We start from the raw sequence: 25864 nt of genomic DNA, 5'->3' as shown, positions 1-25864 counted from the left end.
AACAAACCCAGTAGCCAAATCATTAAAGTATATTATATTCCCGTTTATCTCAAAGCAGGAATCTGACCCTTAGTTTCCAGTGTTTTGGTCTCTCCCCACTCATAGAAACAGGAGCCTGGAAACAACTGCACAGCAGCCTGGCAAAGATGGCCACAGAGTGAACAGACTTGCCTATAAGGAGAGGAACAGCAACGTGCATGCGTGTTGTTTCAGGGACAGATTCGTTCACATTCCAGAAAGATACAGCTCACTTACATTTACCAACGTCAACCACCAAATCTGATCTGAGCAAAAAATGAGGCTTGCCTTGTGAATGAAACGTGTATAAGTGTTTTTAAAAGTGAATTTAACATGAAAAGTAGATACTTTTGGCATTAAAATGTGTGGCAACTTATATATATATATATATATATATATATATATATATATATATATATATATATATATTTGCATTGTAATTATGCAAAATATGTTTAAATACAAGTTAAATGCATTAAGTTGTGTGTTGATATGCTTTTTTAGACAACTTAAGCAAACATAATAAGATTTAATTATGGATTTTTGAAAAAATATTGTTAGTACATTATAATAATATAAAAAAAGTATATTATAAACATACATATTGCATACACTTCCATGACACTTTATTTAAGCTATCTTCCAACTAAACTACTACTAAACTAAATGTGCTTTAAATTGTATTTTATCTCCTCTAGCACCCTTTTTAATAACTGACATAAATAATTACTATCTCCATTAAAGCTGATGGCATTACTGTGCATTAGTGCATAAGCAGTAATTGCAGAATTCAGGTCCTTAAAACTGCTCTCAGCAGCAGAGAAAGTGGTAACTTGCTCTTATAGCCTTTGACATTGAGGCCAGACAGCTACAAATCATTACTTATTTTACTTTAAACTTTCAGAAATGAAAATTATTATAAATGAAAATAACACTTTTTAAAGAATACACTTCAGTTGACATTGGCAATATTTTAGCGTGTTTAGTGGTGCATGTATTCTTGCTGAACTGAACTAAGCATAATTGAAACTGTAGTATTTTTTAATAGAAATTTTATAGAAATATTTTGAATTTTTAATTGTATTTTAAGATTTGAGAATAAGGTTTGAGTCACTTTCATATGTGGTTCTGATACGTGTGCATCACATACATCAATGTGAATGGTCAGATTGGATTACTTATGGCTTTATGGAAATTTTATGGAAATATTTTGAATTTTTTATTGTATTTTAATAAAGTATATAAATATATAATGTACTTTTTTTCCTAGTTTGAATATATTTTTGTTTACAGAGGGGTTGGAATGTAAATGAAGACTTTCTGCTGGGATAAATGGTTTAAACTATTTATACAGAGCTCTATACCAAGACGTAAATTGCTTGTACATCATGAAGGCAACAATAATTAATATATATAATAATAACAATAAAAACAACAATAAAAAAATATATATATATATTCAGATTTTCTGATTTTAATAATAAAAACAAAGACCGTTTATGTAAAATGAAAATGCATCATGCCTAAATTGGTTCAATTCAGGGTTTTTTTTTTTTGTACGGAACAAATCTGAGCCGCTCCGTCAGCCCTTGCCGACAAAATCAGGCATGGGGCGCAGAGCTTCTCACGGCTGATGGTAGATTTCATGCTTTGCTATTTTTAGACTAAGCGTTGTTTGGGGGTTGTTGTGTTTTTCTCAGGTTTGTCTGTTTTGCAGGACCGGCAGTGTGAGCTCTCTCTCTCTGTCTCTCTCTGTGCCTGTGTCTCTCTCTGGGGGGAAACTAGCAGTGTGGCTCCTTGCTTCTGTACCTTCAGGTCAAACAGAGAGACTGACTCACTCAGTTGTGAAATCAAGTTTACGGAGATCTCCTCAGTTTTAGCCCTCCGCCTCCTATCTCAGCCAGGCCGCCACGTTGGAAAAAATAAATAAAGGAAAAGTGACGGCGCTGAAGTCGACCCTGGCTTCCGCCGTAATCTCCGAACCATCTTCCGCTGAGCTGATCCCCACAGCGCCGGGGCTACATTATCTTACCCGAGCGACAGCACTGTGTCACTCTCGCTGTTCCTGCACCTCCTCTCTTGTTAAAGTCAGGTTAATTATGTCATCTAAATATTTTCTGAGGTACTTTGTGCGCTGAGCCATGTACAAACTGTCTCCTTTAGCCCCTGTCACTGTGAGTGGTGTGGGTGGGCTGTGCAGAACCCTCCCCGCGGTGCTGTCTGAAAGGGGTCATATCCTGAGGTGAGTTCGCACGTCTGAGTGCGCCTACCTACAGCATTATAGAGCTCTTCATAAATGTGCAGGAGTGGAGCAGCCAGAGGCAGCCACTGGAGACAAGACTGTCAGTTCTCTCAGAAGCCAGATTTTATCCTTCAGGGCCCACAATAACTCACACACTTGTGGCATTCAGTGCTCTGACCCCTTTTGTTTGACTCCCACGGCAAGGAATTCAAGGTTCTTGCTGTTTGACGTGCAAAACTTATGTTCCTGGTAGACGTGTGCCGATATTCAATGATGCGGACCATGATATGAATACCGTGGACGCCTCCGAAGACTGTATTTTAGTCGAACTTTGCTTTATGAGATGTTTGTACAGCTGTTTTAGTGTGCTGTTGCTCTGAACACCTTTACAGCTCCCGGTAAAGGTCGCAGTGCTGTCCTTTCACACTCTGTGTGCTCTCTAGAGTAGTGAGGGTCTAACACCTGGCCAGAAAACAAACTAACAAACAAAAAATTGAGGGGAAACCAAAGTCATGATGGCCATTAAGTACCCTCCTGGTGCTGTTGTATATAAAGAGCCATCAGGAAAAAAAAATCAACACATATTGCTGCTAAAAATTCACACCATCTTTATATTATAATGTAAGAGGAGACTGGAGGAGAGGAGGAGAACTGTACGATGGGCTTTGGGTGGCTTCTGCTTTGAGCTAGATCAGAAGACCCCCTCTAAAAACTGGAGCTAGAACTAAAAGATATGGCAGAGCTCACTGGATGAACAATGCAGAGATGGAATTCATGCTCACATGGGTGGAACATGGGTTAGGCAGGTTCCAGGTGGGCATGTACATGTGTTGTTCCTGGGGCCCAGTTGGTCTTCTTAAGTGTGCTCCACCATTACAGCCCATCCTAACCCCACATGGGTTGCACCTAGGCCCAATGTGCAGTGTGCAACCCAAATGGGGCCCATGTTTAACCCCTCCTGGTCAAATCACTGACCATGGTGGGTATCCACATATGGGGCCAACATGGTACTTGTTGACATAACTTTCTGGCTCCCAGTTGTGCTACCCATACAGGCCCCACGTGGGCATTTAATCTGGGTGAGAAGAGGAGGGGCTAGAGAGCAGATAAACATGATAAACATGAACCTATTGGCACCATGCCTAATGCCAGGCGTTGGCTAGAGGGTTATTAAGCCCATCAGCATTGAGCTGTGGAGCAGAGGAAGAACTGTGTTCTCTGGAATGATGGACGGTGGAGCTCCGTCCAGTACTTTTGGGATGAGTTGGAGAGTTAGGGATGATGTGGTGATAGAGCAGGATAAACTCTTTTTTAATGCCCTTGATTTTAGAAGAGACAATGAATGAGCAGGTGTCCCAATACTTTTGTCCACATAGTGAGACTAGACACATGCCTAGTTTAAGATCATGCATCTAAGATAATGTTTTTTTCTTCAGAAGCCATACATTTATACAAAATGGGCATGTTTCTCCACATTCACTAATAGTTTTTGTTAAGCTGCATATTTCGAAAGATCCTCACATTACCAAATGAATAAATGGTGTCTATACATTTATCTGTTTTCTGAGCTTCCAGCATTGCATGACGCAGGAAACTATTGTCTTGGTAGCAATTGCTCAGCAACGATGTAAAATAATTAGTATCCTCCCTTTGTTGTCTACGGCTTTGATGTTTCTCATATAAAAAGGCCCATATTGTACATTGTATAATAGCGGCATGCTGGATTTCCATGTCAGCAGATGAGTAGCTCACTGGAGAAGTCAGTAGAGCTTCATTGGCGTTGTTTTTGCTCTCCATTGTTGGGTCTTGTCAAGACTTCCTGGTGTACAAATAGATGGGCGCAGAGTAACAGTAACAGACAGTGGAAACTGATTGTCGGTTAACTCTGAGCAAACAGTCTCTTTCAAGTCCTCCTCGTCTGGAACGAGGCTTTATTTATTCAGTGGAAATGAGCGGAATTGTTGAAATGCAAATGCCTGACCAGAGCAATTAGATGCCTAAGATACAGCGTGTTGGCAGCACAGATGCTGAAAATGATGGAGATGGTGAACCAGTTTAGATTCAGTGTTAGATTCAGCAAATCTTTGGAATTACAGCTGATATTTAGCATTTTTGGGTGGTTTGCCTGGACACTGCTCCTGAAGCTGTGTTGTTCTAACCAGCTCAAAAATAATATTATGCACTGGTCAGCAGATAAAGTGAAAAACATTTATTATCTCCATCTACAGTGGCTTCATCTGTCAAGGGGTAAGTACATTAGGCAGCAAGTGAACAGTCAGTTTTTGAAGGTTTGAAAGGAGCAAGAAAAATGATCAAGCTGGTCAATCTGAGACACTTTGACAAGAGTCAATGGATGATGCTCAAGGCCACTGGGTCAGAACATCTCCAAAACATCAGGTAGGTCTTGTGGGGTTTTCGCCGGTATGCAGTGGTCAGTACCTACAAAACAAGTCCAAGAAAGGACAACCAGTGAACCAGCGACAGGGTCAAGGACACATAAAGCTCATTGATGTAGTCCATGTAGGCCCCACCTCACAACTTACAGGACTTGTGGAGTCCATGCCTTGAATCTGTCTTGTCAGATCTGTTGTGGTTTCACAAAGGGGTCCTATTCAATTTCAGATAGGTGGTATTAATGTTATGGCTGATTGGTGTATCTTGGTGTTCTTATTCTGCTTTTTATGAATGTAAAAATAAGTTGGCAGGTGATAAATAATGATAGTGGCAGTGGGTGCTGTGGGAAACTGCTTGTCGGTTAACTCTGCTTGTCTATTAACTGTTAATGGTCTCTTTCAAGTCCTCCTCGTCTGGAACGAGGCTTTATTTATTCAGTGGAAATGAGCAGAATTGTTGAAATGCAAATGCCTGACCAGAGCAATTAGAAGCCTAAGATACAGCGTGTGGACAGCACAGATGCTGAAAATGATGGAGATGGTGAACCATTGGAGGAGGAGGATTTCAGTAAATCTTTGGAATTACAGTTATTTATCACATCACAGTGGTTTGCCTGGACCTGCTTGTTCCACAGAAGCAAGCTGATTTCATCAGCAGTGATCAGTGGTAAGCTACAGATGGCTTGGTGGCAAGAGAGGACCTCCCACAACCCATATCTCATTTCTAAACATTTTCTTTTTGCTTTTTTATAAACAAAAATATTTCTAAGAGGCTCTGAATGGTCCATAGGTGATACCATAATGAGCTGAGAATCGGAGGTCATGCTGCTTGCCATCAGCAGCCGGAGTCAGAGAGAGCACAATTGGCTTTGCTCTCTTATGGGTGATGGGTTGATGGCACTTCTTTCCCATATCCCTCATAGTAATATGTTGGTCAGCATAGGTGTCAGTTAGCTGTTGTATCTGAGCTGGGGAGCCGTGCTGCCTGCATCAGCGGCAGTTGGAAAAGAGGCGATGGCTGGCTTTGCATGTGTCAGAGGAGATATGTGCTAGCCCTCACCCTTCTTGTTTTGGGGCACTGCTAGTGATAGTGAACTCTCACATGTTGGTTGGGTAATCGGCCTTCCAATTTGGGTAGAAAATGTGGTAAAAAAAGAACGTAGACATCTAGGCTTTTCTTATCTGTTGGAGCAAACTGTAAACACATCAAAGTTGTATGATACATAATGCATGAACTCCATCGATAGAGCAAGATGTGAAAGGCTGTAGGGATGCAGAGCTCTATGCTCTTCTATACAATCTTAAATTCTGACGTAGGAACCGAGTCAAGTGCATGGAAGTTTGCGGTATATATAACCAGCTACACATGGGTGTTGACCTGCTTCGTACTGCAAAACAGTTGAAGCAGCATTCCTAACTTTGCTGTAATTAATCATTGAGGTCTATATCATTCTTAGGGGAGGTCTGTTGTTAACAGACTGTTGTTTATATGTAGGACAAGCCACACTGCCAATTAACATTTTCCTTATCAATATTGATGAATGGGGATCGATGCGAGCTGTCTGTGCAGCACACATCCCAGTAAATCCCCCCTATACACCCACCACCCCCTATTGAAGGAGCAAGGCAAGACTCAGATTGGAGATAAGAGAACTCTGGATATACTCAGAGCTTCAATAGAGACATGTCTCTGAAGACATGCGCTGGCAAGCAAAGTCTCTTTTTTGTCCTTTTTGGGGAATTTTTTTTTTTAGTAGTCATGTCAAAAGCAAAGTGGACCACAGCAGAGCTATTTTGGTCCCTGGTTGCCACGTGGGCCCCTGTGCACTTGTCAGCAGCTGAGCGGACGCCGTCAAAGAGCGGAGTAGAGGCAGGGAGGAAGGCAGGGAGAGGCAGGAGGAGGCAGTGTTCGTGGTCAGTGCGCTGGTGAGTGAAGCGCTCCTCAGGACCATATGGGGCCTGCAGCTTCTCATGGGCCTGCTCACCCTCCTCCTGACAGGCTTACATCACATGTAGGTCAGAGGCTTGAGATGAGTGTCTGAGTGAGAGAGAGATATAGAGATAGAGAGAGAATGAGAGACAGATAAGGCTTGGGCAAGATGCTTTATTTATGAGCCTTATTTGACACTATCTATATTTTCACTGTACTGATCGGAACCTAAGATTATTATTTAAAGCCATGTCTCTCAGCAAGAAGAGAGTTTTTACTGCAGAAGCTCCAGATCCCATTAGAACAGATGCAGGTTAACATAAATACAGTAAAAAAAAGAGCAAGAGCTTCTCATTTTGAGGAAAGTAGTTGAGATCTTGTGAGCTAGTCTGAAGAACAATGCTTTCAGGGTCCAGGTTTCACCTGGACGCCCACAGCCAGAGCATGGATGTGTTCAATTCCATCACCAGCTCACCTGATTTACCACCAAACCAGGTGTTGGATGATCCTTTGAATGTTGGATTTACCAGCAGGTATGGTCCAAATGACATATGAGGCTCATTATGACTGATATATATATATCACTATATTATATAGCCTATCCCATGCTTTCATTACCCGTGTCTTTAAAGCAGCTCACTAGGGCTTAATTGTTTTTATTTGCTACCCGCAGGGGCTGGTTCCTTAATTAATTAAACTCTGATCCGCAACATGCTTTACTCCCTACGAAGGAAAGCGATATGAAAGCTAGCCATGTGCTTCGGATACCCATTTAGCGTCGGTCTTGTGTTTACAGGACACAGTCGGAGGCCTCCTCGCTCCCCTCAAGGCCTGGTGGTGCAGGAGAGGGGGGCCAGAGGTAGCGTAGGCCAGGGCAGCTGCGAGATCGACCCTGCCAAGGACGCTGCGCTTCCCAGGCCTGCTCGGTGCCATTAAATGGGTCATTGAACAGCTAAATGGAATCATTATAACGAGTAATTAAAAGAATAGCGCCCAAGAACTGCGAAAGCGCTCCTCTGGCCGCCTCTGGGTTCCGCCGCCTTTGGGGCCTCGTAGGCTCTCTCTGGTCGCATGACAGCTGCTGTAGGCACTTTCACTATCACTTCTTTCACTGGCATGCAAATCGCATCTTTACCAGCTAATTAACCAGCATTATTGAGGCTGTTCGCGTTAGTTGAAATTCTGATGGAGCTTCAGATTTGCCTTGGGGAAACTAATTTGTTGTGCAAGTCGAACTTCTGAAGGCACTTGTTGGTTTTTCTTCTCGGATGTGGCTCTCGGAAGAACTGGGGATGAGTGGAGCTGAACAGTAGCTTTCAGAGAGGTGACACTCATGCTGGATGAGAAGATTAGAGGTCTTTTGCAGAATAATCTAGAATCTCAGGTTCTACTTGGACGCCGTACAGGCTCTTCTAATCTGAAGTAGATCATATTCATAGACCTGCAAAGATCTGCCTGCAAGAAGTTGTTTTCTTCATAAAAATCACCTCTCTAGTGGAGCAATGCAAGCATGTAGAGTTTGTTTGACACACGCTGCTGACCTAATAATCTTTTAGGAACAGTTCCTATCCTCCAAATCCCTTTCTTATCTTCCAGAACTGATCTTAGCACAGCTTATAAGAGCAACTTCCACATACAACCAACAAGATATCCATCAACGTGAAAGGCATTAAGATGATAGATGATAAGTGGGTGACAACACTGAGATTCTCTGATCTGCATACTGATAGCTTCATATTTCCACAAGGGCATATTTGTGTGTGTTTGTGTACTCTGTTTTGATTGGATGTTCCATTCCTCAGGACGCCTTTATGGACCATTTCACACAGACCTAGTCACTCCAAATGTGATTTAACATATTTACTGCATGTGAAATAAGGTGACATTTACCGTAATAACAGAGCTGTCTTTATGATCTGGGAGAGAATGGATGTGTGTTCATTTTAGGACTGTTCTGAATGCTCTGAAGGCCTTTTATTGTTTTCATAGTGGATCGTTTAAATGTATTGCATACTGTCGCTGTCATAAAGATATGTATCTCCATTTTTGACGTTGGGAAAATTGTTTCATTATTGTATTTCATTGCTGTCATACAAAAACCTTATTGTTGTTCGTTATTGTGTTAAAAGTTCATGATGATTGGACCAATAGAAATGCTTCGAAATGTCTTGCAATATTTGTATTAATTTTCAATAATAATCATATTATAAACAATCATCTTTTTACATTGACTTCCATTGAAAGTGAAGAAGTGACTCCAAGTGGCTTTGCAGTCTAATGAGCTACCACTATTACCTGGGGTTCAGATCTTGAGCCATGTCGCTTTGCCATCAACAGCCGGAGTCTGAGATAGCACAATTGGCCGTGCTCTCTCTGGGTGGGTAGATAGCGCTCTCTCACCATCATCACTCTTAAGCAATGTTGGCCGGCACAGGTTGTGGTTAGCTCCTGCCTCCTAGTGCTAGGGGTAGGAGCTGATGAGTTAATAAGCCATAAAAAAATAGAGAAACAGTTGACAAAAATTTAATTTTCCTGTTAAGACTTAATATTGGAGATTTTTGAGGTTTTTGTATGTCAGTGATAACAGCATATGCTCAACCAAGAGTTTAACCTTTATCATAACCCGAAGAGTCAGTGGTTAGCATCAGACTTCATTGCCTCGTCTCTACGGTGCAATCAGGGGGGGAAATATTTTAGGCGAGGGCTGATAATATGTGCAATGTGAGATTCTAGCAGTCGTTTAAATTGGGCGGCGCAGAAAGTTATGTAGGGCTTAATTAGTTGGCCTGGCTTGCTGATCACAAGCACTGCCTACTCTTGCTAATTGAAGTACGGTCTAAATTTGCATTTGGATCAATGGCCAGAGGGAAAAGAAAGCCTCATGCGTCAGAGTGGCCAGGCCCTGACAGCAGAAGCTTGCAGGGCCACCCATCTCCGAACGGGCCGTATCGATCTCCTGTCACACGGTGAGCTAAAGATACAGGATCAGCATGCAGACAGGCATAATTACCCTACGGTGTGTGGGATGAAAGGAAGAAAAAGAGGGAGAGGGAGAGGGAGAGCTTTGCTTGGAGTGTTTTCAACCTTTTATCCATGTACAGTAGGAACCACTTAGAGGCCTTGGCTCTTCATTAGGACCTGTGTGGTGGAGCTGTGCATGTAAGGGGTGCAGACAGGAGTGTCCTCTTGTAAAACTGCGACAGGCTTGAAGTGTTTTGCTCAAGGACACAACAGCACTGGATGGAGGGTTACACAGATATGGCAGTCATTCTCTCAATAATTAGGGGTTTTGGTGATTGTTCTCGCACTTCCCGAGAACAAACGAGGCTTTTTCTTTCGTTATCAGTGCTGGAAAAATGGGCATGGAGTTTGCGCAGAAACTTCCACACAATGAATAGAGTGTTAATAATTAGCTTGTTAGTGTTGACTCATTTCCACAGGCTATAATTACATCTTTAGAGCAATGAATATTCATTTTTAGTGACACCAGGACCTGCAAGATATTAATAGGATAGCTATTCATGGACTATTTATGGACGGTTCATCAATACTATACAAGCCTTTGTTTTCAAACTAGATCCTCTACTCAATATGGACGTGTCTACCATGGTAATTCGTGAAGAATTCAGCAGGTTCTCTATGAAAGCCCTTTTAGTTTCTAGTCAAATAACGAGAGACTTCCTTTTGTTGTCTTTTGGATTACTCTTGAAATTAAAATGAAAAAAAAAAAAGAAAACACCAACTGGGTCGAAGGCAGATTGCACTAATGAATAGTGGTAATGAATAGCCATTTGTCTTCTCTTTTCAAAGCCTTAAATCTAACCCACTGGGTCTTTGTGTTTCTCCAGAGAGGGAGAGGAGCCAGCTGCTGATGAAGGAGCTCAGAGATGCGTGTTCTCACTGGAGAGTTTAACCTGAGCAGCCGGGGTAAGTCCTGCCTGGCGCCGCTCCATGACCCTAGCTGTGGCACACTGGGACACTGCCCCAAAACCTCTCTTGGTCACACACTCAGGATTTTGTTGTGCATGGAAGTCCATCAGCTTGCAAGTGCAGTTTTCAGACAAACGGGCTTGAAATGGGTGAAGGGTTGAATTTATGTTATGTTACGGTTCTTCTTCATCACACTCGCACCTCATTGAGCACTAAACGTCCAGAATATTGGATTTCTAATCATGGGGTTTGTGCACAAATATTCAACCTATTTCTAGGTCTTTTACTTGTGTTGATTAGTGCTGTTCTTAGACCGTTAGACCTAAGATCGAGTCAAGAGTGAGTCCGGAGTACATTGAGGCCGAATCAAGTAGAAGTCAAGTTCAGACCAAGATCAGACTGGTTTAAAGGGATAGTAGTGCTGAATAATACAGGAGCAACGGTACATGGAAGAAGGAATGGAAATAAAGGAGCTCTTCAGACAAGATTAAATAATATAGAGACTGAGGCAAGGTCAAGACCATTCATTTACACTCTTGAGGCCTAGATCAGACTGGACTACTACAATAACACTACCACTGATAATTTAGCTTCTTTCAGGAAATAATGCAGATAATATTGCTTGTTGCAGATCATTGGGGCTCATTCAGCAGAATCTTCCTAATTCTTTTCTAAATCTGTTCTTGAGAAAAGTCCTAACAGAAAGTCTAGGTCAGATTCATGGCCTGCTTTTAAAGTGTAGAATTGGACACAGAGCTGCTCTTATATGATGGAATCCACTGCCCTCCTAAACTCAACAATATCCCAAATATGATAACGCTGATGAACGTCAGAATCTTCGTAAAAAAAACTTATATTATATAATATATATATATATTTTTTAATAAGACATTTCTTCTTAAGAACATTTGATGATTAAGGCCCAGTGTCTTTATAATATCCTCACAACTGTGTCTTAATAAGAAATGAAGTATGTATTGATTAGATACAGTATATTACCTACTGACTATATTATTGCACTGAAGGTACAGGTCTGTTATCACAGGTACAGGTATCACATGACATTGTGCTGCTATTCTGACCAAACGGCTCTCAGCGGCCTTTCTTTCTTCAATGTTTTTAAATAATATATTACATAGATAGACAGGCATGGACTTGGGTTAAATAATGGGGAGATGACAACAACAAAAATTGTGCTAAAAATGACAGACTTGATTTTGGTAAAAGAGATGTTAACATAAAAGAGCAGGAATAATGCGGGAAAATATAATATAAATTTAATAATAATGAATTTTGTTTGGTGTTGGCGTCCAAGCCAGGCCTGTGTAACTTCAGATTCAGCTTCTAAACAGTCTAAACAGTGACATTTTAAGTTTACTTCCCCTAAATAAAGCTCATAAACCATCAGAAAAGTAAAGAGATCAAGGAAGCCTGATCACTCTGCACTGCTGTCGTCTCTGTAATATTATGAGCAGAAAATGCAGAAGAAAAATAGGGAAGGTGATTAAATTAGCAGTGTGTCTTTAGAAATACAATATTTTATTGTATTTAAAATGCTTCCTGCTTAAGTAAGAAGACCGACATGACCGAATGGTCTAGTGACTGAATGGGCACGATTGAGTGGCTGCCTTACGTTAGCAGAAACTAGTCCAAAATGCCCAAACTTGAACATTTAAAAGAGAGTTTAAAAACCTACTTAATATTTTAAAATAATCTCACTACATAATAAATTGAATCGAGCTTCTCAATCTAAGCTCATATCACTCATAAATACTTATATTAATCTTGTGAAAACAGTATTTTAAGACCATTCAGGACCACATTTCGAGTAGTCAGAATATGACCTAATGCTGGCTATCAGCTATATCTCATCAAGCCTGCCATCCTGTCCTTCTCTCACTGCTCAGTGCTTAGTTTGCCAAATATCCAATGCCAGAAGCAATATTCTCCCAGACCAAGACCATTCATTTTATTTTTCTGTCTGAAATCAAAGTGGCAAATCTTTTTTTCGCTGCCATAGCACATTTAGACCGTACCTCACCCAAATCGCACCCCATAAATTCATCATCATCATCATCATTCCCACCAGCCGCTGCGATTCGAAAAGACCTCAATTTGGAAGGAAAGTTGTGAATCTGGCAACCCTGCAAGAGAAAGAACCACTACGTGTTCCTGGTTGCCGTGGCGACCCTGCGGCCTATTTCCCAACAATTTCATACAAATCTCAAAACCATGACTGTTTACAATCCTACCTTTTGTCATGCCTGGTGCTCAGCTATTGTCTTTATTTATTTATTTATTTATTTATTTATTTATTTGGTGGGGGGGGGGTGCAAATGATCCAACGCCCCCCCCCCCCCCCAACCACACAGAGCCAAAGCTTCAGGTTTTCCCTAAGCTAGAAGAGACGAGGTGCAGCACTGCCTTCCCTCATCAGCTTCTGAGAACTATACAGCCTAAGAGGAGCATGTAGGCGTGTAAGCAGCCAGTCAGCTCTGATTTCCTTTTTCACAAATCCACTACCTATCTGATCCGCTCTTTTGTGTCTTAGCGCATGAAATTTTACCGACCCTGATTCGGAGCACATCTTGTGCTTTTCAGCAAGGGAAGATCATGTAATCACAAGCAAGGCTCTTGTATAAGCACACAAATTTTCACCAGGTTGGAAAAAACAGACCTTGGAAAAGAAAAGGAGCATCACAGGAGTGCTGCCTGGATGTGTCCACTGTGGTATTGACCTGTAACAGGAAAAGAAAGAAATACCAGAAGCAGCTAATTATTCAATATAATAGATTATTTATTTATTTGTATGTATATATAGTTTTTTTTTTGTGGCTCCAAAATGGCAACTTTACAAGAAGAGGCAGAAGAAGAGGTATTTCCAATAAAGTCATTTTGGAGCATTTCTATTGGTCCATTCATCCTAAAACCTGAACAGAATATAAGCAAACAATTGCCAGATTGACAGTATGTCAAAAAATGTAAAGCGGCAAAAATGGTGGGTATCACTTTACTTGGAAGGTCCATTGCAGAGGCTTTGTAGATCCTCACCTGACATTTAACTAACCTTCAACTGAACTTTCAGTTGAATGCATATGACTATTGTCTACTGTCTATTGAATGCAACCCTACATCTAACCCTAACCTTAACCTTAACCTTAGATTTAAGGTTTACGTAAGGGTTAGTCTTTAGTCTTTAGCCCAAAATGCCCAAACTTGAACATTTAAAAGAGAGTTTTCAAAACCTACTTAATATTTTAAAATAATCTCACTAAATAATACATCAAATCAAGCTCCTATCAGCTCTATGAAACTTAATCTAAGCTCATATCACTCATAAATACTTATATTAACCTTGTGAAAACAGTATTTTAAGACCATTCAAAACCACGTTTAGAGCAGTCAGAATATGACCTTATGCTGGCTATCAGCTATGTCTCATCAAACCTGCCATCCTGTCCTTCTCTCACTGTTCAGTCCTTAGTTTGGCAAATTTTTCAATGCCAGAAACATTGAATATTAAAGGTTGATTCAAGGGACTGTCAATGGACTGTCAACCTCAGCTTACAGTTCAGTTGCATTTAATACCAGTTCAGTCGAAGGTTAGTTGAATGTCAGGTGAGAGTCTACAAGGCATCTTCAATGGACCAAGTGATACCAAGTGAGCATACAAGGTTTTTGCATGGACTGTTCTTTTTCTGGGGCAGAATAAGTTACAACATGTGATATTATGAAGTAACAAATATTTGGGAGGACAAAACATGCCTGAAGCTTCTCCCCACAAGCGTACGTCCTATAAATACCATCTCTACCTTGTTCACCTGTCATTCACAAGTCTTCGCAACCCTCCTCCACCCCGTCTCCCCCCTAAGTTCTAAGTTCCCCCCTAAGTTCTTGGCTCCAATAAGGGGTCAGAGACTGGCTTCCTACCACAAGCAGACGCCCCCTGAACTCCAAAGTTCTCCTTTCCTTCTCTTTAATCTCCTCCCAGATCATCATATGCTGATGGCATACTATGATCCGTCAATTTCTGTGTTTCCTGGCTTGGTTTCATCAGATTTTTAAGCACAGTCCATGTATTTTCAATATGGTTAAGGTCAGTACTTTGGGAAGGCTACTCCATAAACTTATTGTAAGCCTGCTTCTGCCATGTACCTGTGCCTTGGGGGTTCCTGGGTTGATCCTGACCATCCAAAACCAAAACCTCATATAAAAAACCTCCCAATAACATAATAACTCTCAAGAGATGTTCTAAACCTGTGGAAATCTACCATCATCCTTCTCAGATTTTGCGCGGTGCTCCTTGGACTTTCCAATTGCAGCTCCTGTGTGTTGGTCAATCTGCTGTCAAACTAACCCTTTTTGTGTGGGCACAGAGATGCCAATTGGCTACACCAGCTGTAGCCAATTATGATCACTCACAGCAAGTTATAAGCAGGCCTTCGCAACATTTTGAAACGTTCAGCACCACTGAATTAATAATCTAAATGGATGCATGTATATTTTTTAATGGTGTGTATAATATTGAGCCTTTGTTGATTTCAGAAACCCCCCTGCTGCACCAAATTCTCATTGTTTTCTATTAAAAATGCATGTTGTAACTTAGTCTGGCCCAGAAAATGAGCAGTTTAAAGAAATCAAAGAGAGCCCAATATTGCCATTGCCATGTGTATGTACACTTGACCACAATTGTATGCTATTATCTCTGCTATTAATGATCATATTCACATGGCCATACATAGAGATGTGGGGTTCGGCCTGCTTAATACCAGCTAGAACTAGAAGCAGGCACTTCACAGAGCTTAGATGTTCCAGTAATTGACTTGGAGTCCAGATGAAATATTGGAGATGCTGGTGACCCAAATAGAAGACAGGACGAGCACTCTTAGATCTACTTACTTTCATGTTTTAATCACCTCCATACGTCACACTTTAATTAGAGCTTCAAATTTGAGCCAAAACCTGACATTTGTTGGTCCCTTGATGTCCAGAACTGGACAATGTTTATGTCTATGGAAGCCATTATGGTTGCTTAATTTAAGCAAGAGCCCAACTGGTGCTTTGATGTGTGCTGATAAATCATGTGTAAGTGGCATATAGGGGAGCGCTTTAATATTTGATGATGCTGAATAGCCTGGGCAGTTTGATTTGCTTAGTTATTATAGATATGCCAGACACTACGCGCTGGCAGTCTTTTGCCTTTGAGCCCACTTGTGGGTCGACTGCTTGCCCACATCTGTCTTTAAGTCTCAGTGCCTTCATTCTATCTCCCACTAGCTGATGCAACTTCGCCTATCTGTGGGGCAACTGCACAAAGATTAGATGCAGCTTCAGTTTACTGATTTTCACAGAGAGAGAACTTACAGGGGTGCAACTCTCAAAAGATGCAATTACTTTCAGTGATGGAAGCATAATAATAATAATTATAAGCAATGTAAAAGGTGAATTTATTTATTTATTTAGTAGAAATTAGAAATTAACAATTTCAGATTTTATCTAAAAAAAAGGTGGCCATATCATTAAAACCACCTTTCAAATATTGTGTAGGCCCTCCTTATGCCACTAAAACAATGCTGACCTACCAAGGCATGGACTCAAGACACAAGAGCTCTGAAGGTGTCTTGTGGGATCTTGCACAAGCAACCAAGACGTTAGCAGCAGATCCTTTACGTCCTGTCGTTGTGAAGTTGAGGTAGGGCCTCATTGGTACCCATGACTCACTGGTTCACTGATTGTCTAGTCTTGGACCACTTTTGGCCAGTGGCCACGGTAAGTGGTTTTAATGTTAGTTACAAAACATGTAAATAAATGTATTTACAGTGTGTCCAAACTGAAAATGTTAGCTGTTATATTAGGGTTCATATTGCAGCAATGAATGTTGAATAGGCTGGAAATTAATGTGCATTGAGCATTCAAATATCTGCATATTTCACATTCAAATATCTGCATATTTCACATTCAAATATCTGCATATTTCACAACCAAACCTCAACCTCTGAATAAAACAAGTGCCACTGTACAGCTGCGTACCGTGTCTGTGGTGTCAAATTAGAATATCATATTCTTTATTAATAAAAGGCAAACTTTGAGGTCCGTGATACCAAGCATTCTAGTCATACAAACTGGAGTATTGACACGATTTAGTTTTTTTTTATTCTGCAAATACACATGGAAATTAAATGATCGGACATGAATCTGACATGGAAATGAATGAATGGACCTCACTAAAATGGAATTTTCTCAGGCAGCCAGTCTTGGAAGCTACAAGTGAGGCTCTGTATAACCAAGAAAAAGCACACATTCCTCATAAAACATGAACAGATAAACTAATAGTTGCAAATAAGACAGATTGATGACTTTTGACATTAATTTTCAAATGGTTTGATAAGAGAATATTGGATCCTAAGATCCGAATCCATCAAAATGTTCATTAGATGCATTCTGATTGCAATGCTAGTAAAGAAAATAATGGGTTTTCTCTGCCAACATGTCTATAAACAGCTCATGAGCATATGGCTTTATTGGCAACTATAGCTATAAAGCCCTAAAGCTGAGCCTATCCATGGGGAGAGGAAGGCTTAAGACATAAAGCAATTAATAAACACAAATTTGATGAACAGTTGCCCTCGTGCAAAGCTTTCGATATCCATGTCTGGTCTTGTTGTGGAGAACCGAAAACCCAGGCAACCATCTGGGATCTTGTTTGGTCTATGCATTTGACCTTGCCTTGTGCCTGAAGGAATAGAAGTTCCAGATTTAGTACAGTCACAACGTATCTGCGTCCAGCCCTTTATAGGTGAGAAGAACATTCTTCCAATAGAACAACAGTATTGCAACAGTGGTCAGATTAGTCTTGTGACAAGCGTGCTTAGAGCTTGGCAACAGGCAACTAGGTTACTAGGCTAATTAATATAAGCCTAGTCACATACTTGACAAGGATTGGAGAAGGCGATCAGAAACACTGACTCATAACTCTTAATCCTCACTGGTTTCAGGCTGTTCGGAACTTCGCTTTCACAGTAGAAGAGCAGCATCCTTCCAACAATGTCTGGGCCTGTGCTTTGAGGAAAACACGCTGAGTTACAGTTTGTCCAGAAGGAATTTATGACCAAGAAGTAATAAAACAATATACTAGCATCTTTAAACCCATGGCAGATTGACATCCTAGCAGGGAATCTGTTGTTGCTCTGTCATCAAAGCCTCAAAGTGCTTCTACACACTGTGTAGTAGCTCACGACCAAGCTGCGAGACACACCTTTAAACATGATGCACCCTAGTCACTTTAACAGGCTTTCTCTCTTACTCAAAGCCTGTTAGACACCACTGAATTCATCGCAGCAGGGGCTGCCTTCATTGCAAAGCACCCAAAGTGAAACCTAGGACCTTGCGGTGACAGACAAGAAGTTGAGGTTGCAATTCAAGCAGGAACCACTTGGTGCCGTGCTGCGATTCTGCCCACACTTCACGTCACAGCTTTTTCTTTTCAGTCGTTAGGAATACACTGAACACAGTAGTATTCCTGAGCGGGGAGGAGGCCAGAAATTGTAATGAATGGTATCAGTGTGCTTGTGTGAACATCTCTGCAACGTCTGGGTGGTCTGGTACGTTTTCATGGGTGTTTTTCTGGCCATGTCACATGTCTTTACATACTTGTGTCACAGGCACAACCTCTGAAAGAGGATCCGTCACAGTTGGTGGTTAGCTACGCAACAGCAGCACTGCTAATGCCATCGATACAAGGGCTATTGCGAACATGGAGATATCAGAACGGCGTACTCAGTCAGCTCGTTCACCCATTGTCAAACCAAAGAAACGCAGAATTAGAACTAAAGAGAGCTGACGAGCTGAAATAAAGCCTGGCAGAGACCTTGCTAAAACTAGGATAAACACTGGCTCTACTTTTGGAAGGAGGCGAGAGCTCAGAGCTCTCTGGGCTGAAGGGATCAAAGGTGATGCTGAGTTGGCCTTTTTCTTGCTGAACAGGTAGAATATTTAGTGACTAGCTACTAAAACAGGCTGCCGGGCAAGCATTGCTGTAGATTTTGACGGACCTACATTACAGTTTAGTACAGTACTGTCGTATTAGCTAGCTACCTGTGTAGCAACTTAGCCGGTTAGCTTGCTAAAGCTGTTTTTTGCCTCTGTTGTTTGAAAAATCTGGCAATTTCAGGTGCTATCCTTGCTGGTGTTTTGTAAAACATAGCTTAAACGATTGTCTAAATCGAGACCTGACTGAGTGGAGCTTTATAAAGCTAACCTGCTGTATGTTTATAGCCAGGGTTTTATCTGTATCAATAAATGCAATAGACTTTATTTCAACTCAATTTTTATTATTTCATTATTTTTTTAGTTTTCTATGGTTATTGGACATAATTGCTCTCTACATTAAAATGAGTCCTTCATATGCTCAGTGCAATTACACATTCTCACCAGAGGGGTCTCCAAATCTTCAAATCACCAAAACATTTACTGACTATCTAAACATAGTATTGCATTAATTTGGTTAGGACAGAAATAGCGCAGGGTTTGTGTCTCTAAATGTCTTTGAGGGTGGCCCAGACTTTGTGCCTTGAGTATGCTAAGAGAAATCTTATCTGTCTGTCAAACAAAAGACCCTGTCATCGGCAGTCTGGTGTGGAATTCAAGAGCCGTCTCACGACACGAGTGGAATCCAGACAGGCTTACCTTTATATTCTGCATGGAGTTCTGAATATTTTTATCCTCCAGGGTCTGAGTTATTCTTTCTTAGCGAGCTACGTGCTTCTTTTCTGGACTAGATCATTCAAAAGGTACCTGTTGAGACGAGTGGACATCTTCTTTCTCTCTCAGTCCTATAGTACAGATTTTGTGAGCATCCCTCAACCTTTGGAAGTCCCTGATGCCCAGGTTTCCTCAGGGAACCTGTCTTTCTTCAGTTGGTATATGAATCTGGGGCTTTAATATAACATGTAATTGAAGTCTCATCTGATCTCTCATCACTCTTTTTCCTCCCAAGGGATTCAGAAAAGCTCAGAGCAGCATTCATCAGTGTTCTCTCACCCAGGTGTCTCTTATACTCTCTCTCTCTCTCTCTCTCTCTCTCTCTCTTGAATGCTTGTACCAGCTGCAGCAGCCCTCATATGCTAAAGGGGGGGGGGGGGGTCCTGTATTATTTGCTGCACATTATTGCTTCTTTTACGTGCTCAACAGTTTTTGGTATGAAGCTCTGCAGAGCATAAGAGATCATCAGGGCCCACGCAGTGGGCGATTTTTTTTTCCCCAAGGTTCCCGAAGCCGTGCGTTTCCTCCTGAATAGGTAAATATATTTCCGCCGCGGAGCTAATGTTTTTCTCTCCCTCTGCAAATCAGCCCGCCACATTAGCTAAATGCCATCATTTCTATTTCCAGCTGAGGAGCGGCATCCCTCCCACCGCCATGGCCATTAGCTCTCCTGTACAATCATCTTATCTATATGGGGCATGAAAAAGAGGTACAACATGCTGTATCAGCTTAAAGCGATTGTTCATCTCTAATGACTTACATTTAGAAAGTGAGCTGCCGCACTCACTGAAAGCGGAGGGGATTAATAAAAGCCAATTGCATCTCCAAAATTGGTGGAAGCTGCGATAGCTTATCAGCCCACATGTAATTTCAACTTTCCTTAGCGCGGGGGAACGTATCAGACACAGGTTCGCTGATTAAGCATGACGATACCGGCCTGGACCATGCACAACACTGATAAGACTAATAGTTCGTAGATCAAATTGCTGTTTTTTTCCCCCGTCGCCTGTTAGAATCACCTCGCTCTTCTTTCCTCGTCTTTCCACGTTCACGTTGAAGTGCACGTAATTCATGCAGGCGTGCGTCATCATTTTCTCGAAGGCAGCAGGACTGTTCTATTAGTGGGGAGGAATTGTATATTTACAGGGGGTCACTCAGGCACTTCGATGACCTTGTGATTTATTTGAAGTGCCTTTATCACTTGCAGTAGAGCAAATATCGCTACCCTTTACTTAGCGGAGTCCTTTTCACCTGGTGCCGGCTGCAAAGAGAGCAGAAGAGAGAGCGAGAGTGAAAGAGAGAGAGAGACTGGGGAGGTGGATGAGGTGGGGGGGGGGGTTGTTGGGTTCCAGGTTAATCAACAAACAGCACCGTGGAGATTCAATCAATTCAGTTCATTTCAAAAAGCCAGGCTTTTTATATCCCACTCGGATTCCAAGAAAAGCACCTTTTTTAATATTCATATGAAAAACATCCACGAATGCCACTGGCCAAGGTCTGGTGTTTAATTAAAAGGATTGATTCTGCTCCTTTATAAACTGTAGGCTATTAGACTCTGACACTAAAATCTCCCCAAAAACTTGTATCCTGCATTTAATTAACGCGGCGGTGCCGAGCCTGCTGCAGACAGGGCAGAACTTCTGCGCTCCCGCAGTGCCTTTTTTTAAAGAAACCAGCATTCTTTCCCTCTGGACTCCTAATTAATTGAATCTAAGAGTTATTTGAATGGATTTGCTTAAGCATGCAACTCGGATTAGCCCGTAACCCACAGCTTGGTAAACTGCATTATACATTTCTCCAGCCACAGGTACCTTTACATCTCAAACTACCATTTAGCCTTCATTCATCCACACTCAGGATTCAATAACACACTTTAGCTGAGGTGGGAGAAGCTCACTGTAGATCCCCCTCCCCAGCAGTCATGTGGCCCCCCGTTCCCCAGCAACAGCCATTTCCAAATAACATGCACAACACGCTGCGGAGAGTGCTGGAGGCATGGCTGAGCACACACTCCTGTGCGCCGCGACCAGCGCTAATGATAATGTTGGCGAACTACCACTGTGCTAATGGTCAGAACGCACTGCAACATCATTTACCCAGAGCTGCTTATTGTTGTTCTCTTTATTCTGCCTGACAAGATGGATGAAGGTCTCTTTTGTAGCCGCGTGTGAGGGACCAGCACAAAAAAAGGCCACATGCCTGGAGTCCTCTATATGATTAATAATGGGGAGAGATTAGTGTTATGGTGGCAAGCTTGCTTGTTAAGATGCAGACAGGCTTGGAAGCACAGCATTACACAAGAGAAACATGAGAAATACACTATATGTCCAAATATTTGTGGACTCCTGACAAACAAATGCTTCAGCTACTTTAAGTTGTAACCATTGATGATGGTGCTCCATCCAATACTATTGGAATGAGTTGGGGAGTTGGGATGAGGAGTGGTCATCCACTGCAAAATCTAGTAGAAAGCTATCAGAGAGATAGTTACACCAACAAGAGCAGGATCAACTCTTTTTTAATACCTTTGATTTCAGAAGAAACAATGAATGAGCAGGTGTCCCAATACTTTTGTCCGTTTAGTGTATGTACCGTGTATGTGTAATGATAAGAAATGTGTACCGAGAAAGACTATTCCACTACAGGGTAGGGCCTCCCTTTGCTCTGAACAGCCTCAGATCTTCATGACATGGATTCCACAATATGTTGGAAACAGGTCTTTGAAATTCTGGTCCATGTTGATACGATTGCATCATGCAATTCTTGCAGATTTTCCAGAAACCCTCTTTGCTGCAATTTGTCTGTTCTACCACATACCAAAGATCTTCTACTGGATTGAGACAAAACTTAAACAAGCTAAGTGGACTGTCAGTGAATTCAAGCTGTTGGTGCCAAACTCTGACCCTACCATCTGACCCTACGTGAGCCTTTGCTGAGCCACTGCAGCCTCAGCTTTCTGTTCCTGGCTGACAGAAGTGGAACCCGACGTGGTCTTCTGCTGTTGTAGCCCATCCTCCTCAAGGTTGGACGTGCTGTTGTTCATTCTGAGAGGCTTTTCTGAGTGGTTATCAGAGTTACTATAGCCTTTCTGTCACCTCTCTCATCAACAAGGTGTTTTTCCATCTGCAGAACTGCAAGCTACCGCTCACTGGATGTGGTTTCTTTATTACACCATTGTGAGAATCTCTACAGATGGTTGTGCTGAAAATCCCAGGAGATTCACAATTCTAGAAACAGTCAAACCAGACCTTCTGACACCAACGATCAAACTACACTAATACGATCACTGAGATCACATTTATCCATCGTTCTGATGGTTGATGTGAGCATTACCTGAAGCTGCTTCCCTGTATCTGTATGAGTGTATGCACTGCACTGCTGATAACTGCATGAATACATAGGCGTATCTGAATATGTAGTTGTATATAATTTCTGGGCATCCTTGGTGAAATGACATTTATTTGCATGTGACAATACGTTTGAAAAAAAAATCATAATTATACATTATTATCAATATACACATTTTAGACACCATTTATATATATATATATATATATATATATATATATATATATATATATATATATATATATATATATATATAACATAATGAAACACCATGACCCATTTATTATTTAAAATAATAATTTCTATTTTATTTTCATATTTTTTTCATTTTTGAAAGATATGTTTTTATATGTGCATTTTTTATTGTATTGAGCATTACTGTAATTGTAATGTGTGTAAAGTCTTATGCAAACTAAATGTATTATTATTATTAGTAGTAGTAACAGTATTATTATTATTATTATTATTATTACTATTATGGTTATTATTTATTTGAAATGAAATGTAATTAGTTAGTTAGTTAGTTAGTTAGTTAGTTGTTATTACAGTCAGAGACAGCTGTCAAAGTGAGCGCAGTGTTGACCCCTGTCATTGGCTGTTATGAACAGTAGGACCCTCCCATTAACCATGAACCCTTTCATTGAATCTTTCAGCCTTTCTTTCCTGGGTCCACTCTCTCACTCCAGCTTCAGCTTCTAAAAAAAAGCAACTCAGCTATTGACTGTTTTTTTTTTGTTAAAGATTAATTCTTTCAAAAATGCTAATGTGCCCAATAGTGAGCGAAGTGAGCAGAAACTATTCGGTATGGCTTCATTTGCATATTGCTAACTGTGCATGTAAGCAACGGCAGCGATTTCCGTCAGCATCAACATGCGAAGAAGAATCCAATATGCAAATACATAGTAAATATGTTCTTGAAGACAGTGGGTCAAAGGCTGCCGGTGAACACCCTGTCTTTAGTTTCATAAGCTGACAAGGACTACAGCACAACAAAGGCTTAGACTTGAGGGCATTCACCTCTAAAGAGGGATGTCTCGCCATCTGCTATCGCGCTGCTCTAGATTTCAAACGCCCACGTTAGTTTCGGACGTTCTCGTCGACTCTGCTGACGAGACAAGGCCGACCCGGGCTCGCTGTATTTTAGGAATCGATATCTACGCTCCCTGTCGCAATGACCAAACTAGAATACGCCTCTGCACTCTGGGACTTGAGTACAAACAGTACGAGGCAAATTAGACAGACTTAAACCGTTCACACCATAATCTCCTGTAATCCATAAAGTGGCAGGTAACTCCTCTGGCACACGTACATAGAATTTACCCTGTTGTCTAAAACCCATGCTAGCCAATGTAAGAAGGAAATAGGAAGTATGGCTGTAGTATGTGGACTAAACAACTAAAAGGTAATGCCCAGCTGAGTAAACATGCAAAGAGCGTATCCCGGATTAGAAGCGTGAAGGTTTAAGTGTGGAAGTTTCACTTCTGCAATCGGATTCGTGTTATATAATGATGTAACAGTCTCGGCCAATCTTTTATTTATTCATGTACCGCGCTTTTTCTTCTTTTTTTTGTGCTCTCTTGAAAGAGTGTGGAGCTCAGACACAGATTGGAGCTGACTGCTTCTGTAATAGCCTCCGTGTGCTATTTTCTGTTCAGTTGCATGGGTATTGATCAGAGTGCAGAATGTATTACAGCTTTTCTGTCTCGGGAGCACTCTCTTCCAGACAGAAGCAGGGGTGGTAATAGCGGCATGATGCGTCCAGTGATCTCAGAGATAAAATGAAGGAGAAAGGTGTGAGAGAGGTAGCGTGTGAAGTGAGGAAAGTGCCATCTAGTGGCATTGTGGGATTGCTCTTCCAGCAACTTCCAGCAGTCCTGCTTGGGCTCTCCTACTTTGAGAGAACTTGAGAGAACTGCGATTCTCTCACGCTTTCGTTCCAAGTGCCTTCTGGCTTACGGCATTACGGGTTTCTTGGCTGGTCTTGTGGCAGAAAAAAGGGTGGTATCTACTGGAGGTGCACATTATTTCATTTGCTAATCACTGAATGATTGAAATTAGAAAATTTACTAATACTGATATATGTGATATATATATGCGCTTCTCTGGGAGGTGCAGGTGAGCATCTAATCAATCGCTGAAGACTTCTTCGCTTGCTGTGAGCTTCTTGATTAGTCACAGATGGCCTAAAACCACCTCAGTTCCAAAGCCAATCAGTACCAGACGTCTCCTGGTGGTCTAGCAATTATTTCTATGCCTATAAGGAAGCTCCAGGTTTGGGTTTTTTTTTGTGGGTTTCGGTTTTTCCTCCCCTCCAGAGCAAGGGTGAGAGACTGAATTTACTCTACCTTCGGTGATCCCAATAAGAGCAAAGCAAAGTCCATTTATTGGGTCTAATTGAAGACTTAATTGATTTGGGAGCATGCCACATCTGCTTGGACAGTTTAAAGAAAGACAAAGCCGATAGCCCGTGGTAGGGCTAATGTACTGTGTTGCTTTAGAGGTGGAAACAGTGCCAAGTGTGATTAGATGATGCCTTTTGATATATGAGTTCCTTACTATTCCCCAAGAGGCTTTGACTTTGTTTCATAGAGGAGTGATTTGCAGGGTTCCTCACTTCACTGGGACTCAGACGAGTCACTGAGACAAAGCGAATCACTCAGAGACACTTTACACATCATCTCACAAGCTTCACAGAGCAGTCTCGATATAGTGTCAATATAAACTGCACCCACGGGATTTAAAGCTCAGCTATTTTTAAAAAGAACTCCAAATATAAAAGTCACGATCCCCCCCCCACCCCCAAAGGTTAAAAATCTGACATTTAAAAAGCTTAAAAAGTCATCCATCACGTATGTAGACTCAAACCACTTTCCTGTGGGTATCAAACAAAGCCTCTTGGCTAAAACACCAAGCCAGACCTTTTCTCCGTCATCTCTACCGAACAGTTCTTGTTCAATGCTTTTAGTGTTACATCATTCACTGTTAAATTCTGAGATAAACATATACAATAATCTGCACACATTGCTAATATGCATATCTATCTATGTATCGCTATAGACAAATGTATTGGGACACCTGCTCATTCATAGTTTCTTCTACAATCAAGGGCTTTAAAAGAGTTTATCCTTTTTTTATAGGAGTAACTGTCTCCACTGTCCAGGAAAGATTTTCTACTAGATTCCCAAAGCATGCCTGTGAGGATTTGATTGCAACAAGAGCAACAAGAGCAAGGTCTTGTTAGTG

The 25864-nt window shown here is 41.3% G+C and overlaps 1 protein-coding gene across 5 annotated transcripts in view; it reads left to right on the top strand.

The window, feature by feature from the left end:
• Positions 1-25864, top strand: part of elfn1a (extracellular leucine-rich repeat and fibronectin type III domain containing 1a) — a 139942-nt gene that overhangs the window by 75027 nt on the left and 39051 nt on the right. For 3 of the 5 annotated variants that reach the window (XM_072676380.1, XM_072676381.1, XM_072676382.1), the window contains one exon: positions 10432-10510. The exons of the other annotated variants lie outside the window; for them this stretch is intronic. The gene's annotated coding sequence lies outside the window, so the exon portion shown is untranslated. The remainder of the gene's footprint in view (positions 1-10431; positions 10511-25864) is intronic. 5 annotated transcript variants of the gene reach the window in all.

Source organism: Salminus brasiliensis, chromosome 3 (genome assembly GCF_030463535.1).
Source record: "Salminus brasiliensis chromosome 3, fSalBra1.hap2, whole genome shotgun sequence".
Taxonomy (NCBI): Eukaryota; Metazoa; Chordata; class Actinopteri; order Characiformes; family Bryconidae; genus Salminus; species Salminus brasiliensis.
This window is presented reverse-complemented; position numbering and strand designations above follow the sequence as displayed.